Here is a 6,397-nt window from a genome sequence, read left to right as displayed (position 1 = left end):
CAGGCGCCCCAGTGTACCCACATCTTTGAAATGAGCCTCTTTGGGGGGCGAGCAGGGGGGCAGTGTCTGTGTGTGCTTGTGCATGTGTGCACTTGGAAGGGGGAGGCAGGAACCTTCCGAATCTGGGGCTGGTCACACTTATCCCAAATCCGGGGATACGCTGACACGAGGCTGGGAGGGTTGACAATACCCCCATATGTTCTTTATTTTAACAGCTTTTGCAATGCCAGCCCGGCACCCCGGCCCTGCCCACGGTTGCCCTCTGAGGACTGCTGGCTCAGGGGGCTTGTTAGAGCCGTGTTAACAAGCCACATGCAGCTCCAGTCTCACTGTGAGGTGGGTCCCTCTGCCCAGCACCCCATTCCTCTCTCCAAGAATGAGGTCTCTTTATGGTGACTGTGTTGTCCAGTGGAGGGGACATTGCATCATGACATCGCTGTGTTATAGCATTTAACTAGAGCTTTGTACTTCTTGGAGCGATTTCCACACATCCTGTCTGAACGAGCCTGCAAAGGACGCAATGCTCTGCCATTGTTTCCATCCTCTGCTGTGTGGCAGATCGGACGCTTGGTTCCAAAATTCTTCCTTCCCTCTCTATGTAGAATTTCACGTCTGCGTCTTTGGCTAGGTGGCTTTGCGGTGCCCCCGCTGGAGTGGGTGCACAGCTTGCCCCAGCCCACTGATGCTGGCTGTGGCCACACGTGGAGTGTTTGTGGGCGTGACCCGGGCGGTCGCTTCAGATGTGCGTGTGTGACTGGGCCTTGTGTTTCTGTTATTCACCATGAGCAGAACGGGCTCCCTGTAGCTGCTGGTCCCCAAAGGAGGTGCTTGGTCCTGGAAGTGCCCCTGCTGGCTTGTACCCATAGAGAAGAAAAAAGTTCAGTGCTTTCGGTTGTGAGTCACTGAGATTTGGGGGCTTGTCTGTTACACAGTATTATCATAGCAATAGCTGACTCATTCATGGGTCATTCATTCACTCAACAAACACCAAGTGGCTGCCATTGGTTAGGAAGGCTGCTAGGTGCTGGAGATGGAAAGACGGTGTCCCTAGATAGTCCCAAGCCTCGAGGGGTCTACAGGATAATAGAGTCATGCCTTTCAAGTTGTGGGGAGACCAGAGAAATCCTGGGGGTGGTCTTTGGAGTTTGGGGTGGAAAGGATGGAAAGGGGAATCTGAGCAAGCAGGATGCCCCATTGCTCACCCAGAGCTACACTCCTCCTATCATCTGTGTTACCTATCGGGGTCCTGAGCAGCTATTTCCGCAACTGTGCAGCCCCCGAACCTCAGGCCCCATGGGGGATCTAAGGGTGACCAGCAAAGTCTTTCTCTTTCCTCCCTTTCTGCAAATACCAGATCTGAACGACATGTGAGACCCCACCTCGCTCTTCGCATGCTCACATCTGAAGAGAGAGAGGTCAGGAGAGCAGCCCAGGGTCCCTCCTCTTTGTCCTGGGAGACACCAGCTGGGAGACACCTGTTTTGCGGCTGTGAAAACCTTCCGTGTATCAGCTAAGTCTCACCTGGTCTGTGGGTTCTTCCCGAGCCGCACATGCTGGTGTAATGAGGAATGGCCACTTTCATTCCTGCAACTTTTCTTTTCCAGTGAGTGTCTGCAAGTGCCTTGAAGAGAATTGAAACATGAGCCTCCAAGATTGTCTACTTTTGGGGAGCTGTAAGCAAGCAGCAAATGCAACCTGTCGGTCCTGCCGAGTGCCCCCGATGTTGTTTTTCACAGTGTAACAGACCCAGCAGCCTCACGTAAAATGGCGAAGACACTGAGCTCTGTAAGAATTACTCAGTCAGGCTCACAGTTCTCCAATGGACACGCTAGCGTTGCTTTTCACGCGCCCAAATGTACAGGCAAGTCGCAACTGCTCGAGCCTCGGAGTCCGGCTCTGCGAAGTGGGGTAACGGGACGCCCCTCACAGCTCACAGTGGGGCTAAGAGCTTAGGGCATTATTCATTTTTATTATCCTCACCAAAAACTATGTTTAGTCACTTTTTCTCTAAATTTCCTCCAACTTTCTGTTTGGTGTTTTCCAGATCGATGAAGCGCACAAAAGGCCCTCTGACCCTCTATTTTTGTGTTAAGGTATTATCGAAATTGTTCACAGGGAGACCCATCTGGGGCAATCCGTTTGCAACCTCCCTTCCTTCGTTCCATCTCGGTTGGCTGGGCAGCGAGGTCAGGACACCATTCTGGGTCTGTTCTGTCCATGGGTAGGGCGGGTGGGCACGGGGCTGGCAGCACAGTGACAGGTCAGTCTGGGGTGGGGATTCCTGCCTGGGGGTGAGGGACGTAGGCCTGCCTTTCAGGGTGTGGAGAGTTCCAGGGGAAAGAGACTAAGGAGCAGAGCTGTGGGTCCCCTCCTTCTCTACCCCCACCCCCGGAGAAGCGTTCAGAGACCCAGGCCCCGGAATCCTGGCTCCCAGGGCCTGCCCGGTCCCCACCAGCTCTCATGGTTTCTGTGGGCCTTCGCTCTGAGAAGGACTCCTTAGTGGCTACTTTCTTCCAGTTCTTATAGACATCCATTCATCCATCCATCTGTCCAACCATCATTTAACAGAAGGGACCACTTCCTGTCCCCAACTTTGGGGACCGTTCCCAGCAGTGACAAAAGCCCAGCAGCGGGGCTGGATTGACATTCTGGAAAGGGAGGTGGGGGGTCACATTTTGTATCAGGGCTCACGCAGGCCTGCCTGATGCGTGCTCAGCTCCACTTGGGATGCGAGCTGGCCTGGGCTGCCGGGGAGAGCCAGCTCGGTGCCATGGGCCACTTACGGCATCTCCACACGTTCCTGTCCCCAGGTCCCCTGTGGGCTCAGGGATCTTCAGCTGTCCCCAGAAGTAGGCACCATGTAAAGCAATAAGGAGACCAGGAGACACGTCCTGCCCCAACCCTACTCTAGGGAGATATGGAGGCCGTCAGGCAAATCTGAGGGCAACTGATGTCGTTGGAGGGTGGGGCTCACTGCCCTGAGTGGGTTTGCTCATTATATGGCCAGAGGCCAGCGTGGCACCCACATTTGTGGCCCCGGGGCCAGACCACATTAGTGGCCCTGGAGGCTTCCTCTTAGTCTTCACATGTCACACACAGTCTTTTACTTCCAGCAGGGACTGGAGTCTCTCCTTCTTCCTGTCCCACCTGAGTTGGGGGGATTTGGGCACAAAGGCCAAAGGGACAGAAACTCTGGAAAAAGAAAGCTAATGTCGAGGCCGGCACCCCAAAATGACACGTTGATGACCCTTGCCTGGCGTGGTTCATCTCATCCCTCAAATCCTGCGTGTCTCAGGGAGGTGAAGTGACTTGCCCAAGGTCACCCTGCTGTGGGAAGGGCACTGCGGGTGGGCGGGTACTGGCCCCGAACCCCGGCTTGTCTGCGTCCGGAGCCAGGCGCCCGCCTCGCTGGGCAGGTGTTCTCTGTGCACAGCTGGCTGCCACCGTTGCTCTGCCCGCCCCGTGCAGCGGGAGGGCACGAGCCCATTGCGGGCTGGTCTCCATGGCAACGGCTGATGAGTCTGCGTCAGGAGGTGGCAGGGACGGCGGGGGACAGGAGCTGGAGGGTGGGGTAGGGCTGGGAGATGGGCCGCTCTCCTGGCAGCCCTTTGGAAGAGGCTCCCAGTTCCACTCCGTCCCATCTGTTGGGGTCACTGGCTCCAGGGTGGGGTTCGGCTCTGCGCGGGGGAGACCTGCTCATTCCATGTGTGCGTCATGGACATGTACTGTGTGCTGGGCAATGGGCACGCAACCCAGGCTGTCTTCCTCTCCGAGATTACACACCCTGCGAGGCAGGTGATGGGGTAATCCCAGGCCACTGTGATCAGTGCTATGGTCGTGGACGTTTGGGGCATGATGTAAGCTCCCAGGGGAGGCATCCAAGCCAGACTTGGGAACATGAGAGGTATCCAGGAGAGGGGACTGTCTCCAAGGCTTCCTGAAGGCTAGGGCAAGAGATCCCTGCAGAGGGAAGAGACAGGGGGAGAGACAGAGATAGAGAGACCGGGGTCTGCAGGTTCCGAGTGCCCAGAGTCTGGAGCTAGGTGAGGGAAGAGGTGTGGGGTGGAGAACCGGGCCTGTCTTGGGGTCTAGATTAGGAAGGAAGGGGGTCTGCTCCAGGCCAGGGCCTGGGTGAGGGATGCATTTGGTCTTCACAAGACCCTGAATTGGGCATGCCATGATTCCCAGACCACATCTGGGGGCCCTAGATAGGCCAGGTGGGTCTGCTAGGGCATAGCCAGGCTTCTGACTCAGGAGGCTCACCCAAGGAGTATTTCCTGACCTCAAGGGTGACAGTGCCCGGAGTGGGCTGCCAGGACCCTTGGAGAGCCCAGAGGAGAAGGGCCTGCTGCGGGCCTCCTGTGGTGATCTCAGCTGTCTACTCATCTCTAGACGTGTCCAGGCCATTGCACACTCAGGTTGCAGATCCCAGAGCAGGGCCGGGGCTGGGCGCCCTGGGGTCTCTCACACTCTCAGGTGCGACTGGGCTCAGTTCTAACCCCAGCTGACGCAGCTGGAAACACTGGCCATGTCCATGGGCGCATCTGGTCTGAGGAAGACTCTGGTCCCTCGCTCCTTTTGCAGGGCCCTGTTTCTTGCAGCCAGCGGTCTAGAGGCAGCACCAGCCTGGACGGCTACAAGATGCTGGCGGAAGCAAGCCAGCTAAGCTCGTCCCCAAAGGCCTCCGCATTTAGACAAATGAAGGCCTGGAAGGTTCTTCGGCCGAACACTAGAAAAACAGCTTACGTCACCCAGCCTGAAGAAACAGGCAGGAAATCCCCCTGTTCCTGGGTGAGGAGAAGCCAGCCCGTATTAAGAGAAGGCTCCCTGGGGGGCCTGGGGGTGGGGCGTGCTGGCCTGGAGGGGCTGGCTGCTGAAGGTGAAGGGGAAGTGGACTTAGGGGAAAGTGGGGGAACACATCCTGGACCGGGAGGCACCTATGACCTGCACGATCTGTTGGGCGGGCACCAGCAAGTCGCCGTGCACCTGCCGCGTGCTGGGTTCCGAGAAGGAGCCAGCAGCGAGCGTGCAGCTCCTACTTCCTGGGGCTTCCCGTCGGCTGCCCTGCTGGGCAGCAGGGCTTTCTCACTGTGGCTGTCTTTCTGCTCCACTCTGCTCTCCTCCTCCCTCCCTCTGCCCCTTCGCACACACACACGCGTGTGCCCAGGCACAAACGCACGCTCATTTGCACACATCCGCACTCCCACTCGCTTGAGCACCCTGCATTTACACATCCCCGTGCATGTGCGTGCGCCCGTACACTCCCATCTGCATCCATGCGTGCACACGCATCCGTGCACACACGTGCGCCCGCGCACTCCCATCTGCACCCGTGTGTGCACACGCATCCGCGCACACACGTGCACTCGCACACACCCTATATCCGTGTCTCCAGTCACTGTTCTCTCCCTGTGATTTCCCCACCTGTTGCCCCCCGCCATGGGAAGGGGCATGGCCTTGTCGCCCATCTTGTCCCCTTGTCTGTCTTCTCTCAGTGCAGGGAGGCTCCGTGAGGACTGGCTGCCATCTCCCCAGTGCTGCTGCTGAGCGGAAGTCACCAAGGGACAGATACGGGGAGGAAACCACATCATCACTCAGGGTGCCCACAGCTCCTGCCCTGGCTGTGGGGGGTTGGGGCGCAGGGAGCCCGTGGCCCTGAGAGTCACCAGTCTTAGAGGCGGGGTGTGAGATGGTGTGGACCGGGAGCATGGCAAGCTGTTTCTCCCAGTCCCTTTTCAGTCTCAAGGACAGAGCCAGGCCACCCTGCTCCAGGAGGAGGGAAAACCCACGTCCCGCGAGGCTGGGCCCTGCTGGTGAAGTGGGCTCCCCTGTCTGCCTCTCTCCCTTTTTGGGCTCACACTCCGGGCCTCTACATGGCTTCCAGTGGACAAATGGCCTTAGCCTGTCTCCTATAGGGCTTGCCCTCTGTGTGGAAGAGGCCACTGTGTCCCACGGATGTACATGGCACCCCCCGGAATTGTGCAGAGTGGGGTGACCCTGAGGCAGCAGCTCAGCGTTCCCACAGCCCACTCTGTTTCTTCAGTCCCAGTCGGGGGGGCCCGGGGCTCTGGGGACAGGGGCCCCCTGGGAGGTTCTGTCTCCCTGGGTCTGACTGTGGGAGAAAATACCCACCTTCCAACCTTGTGTTCTGCCAGTGGGGGTGGGGATTACCCTGCCTGCCGTGGGGGGGGGGGGGAGGCTCACTCAGGGCCTGGCTGAACACAGAGCTCTGCTCTGTGCCTCTGTCCCCAGGTCTCTGCTCTGTACCTCCCGTCACCAGGCACTGTTCTAAATTCCTTACCTATGGGACCTCTGCACGATTCAGGGAGACGGTGCTGCTGTCCGCCCCCCACCCCCCGCCGTGGATGCGCAGGAAAACGGGGACAGGCCAGGTCCC

At 58.3% G+C, this 6,397-nt stretch overlaps 1 long non-coding RNA gene across 1 annotated transcript; it reads right to left on the bottom strand.

The window, feature by feature from the left end:
- Positions 1-255: 255 nt before the first annotated feature.
- Positions 256-5,535, bottom strand: LOC144381035 (uncharacterized). Its single transcript, XR_013445445.1, has 3 exons — positions 5,425-5,535; positions 1,522-1,621; positions 256-853 (listed from the first exon to the last, which is right to left on the bottom strand). It is a non-coding gene; the product is annotated as an uncharacterized LOC144381035 (long non-coding RNA).
- Positions 5,536-6,397: the final 862 nt, after the last annotated feature.

The sequence above is a fragment of the Halichoerus grypus genome, chromosome 2 (assembly GCF_964656455.1).
Source record: "Halichoerus grypus chromosome 2, mHalGry1.hap1.1, whole genome shotgun sequence".
NCBI classification, from domain to species: domain Eukaryota; kingdom Metazoa; phylum Chordata; class Mammalia; order Carnivora; family Phocidae; genus Halichoerus; species Halichoerus grypus.
This window is presented reverse-complemented; position numbering and strand designations above follow the sequence as displayed.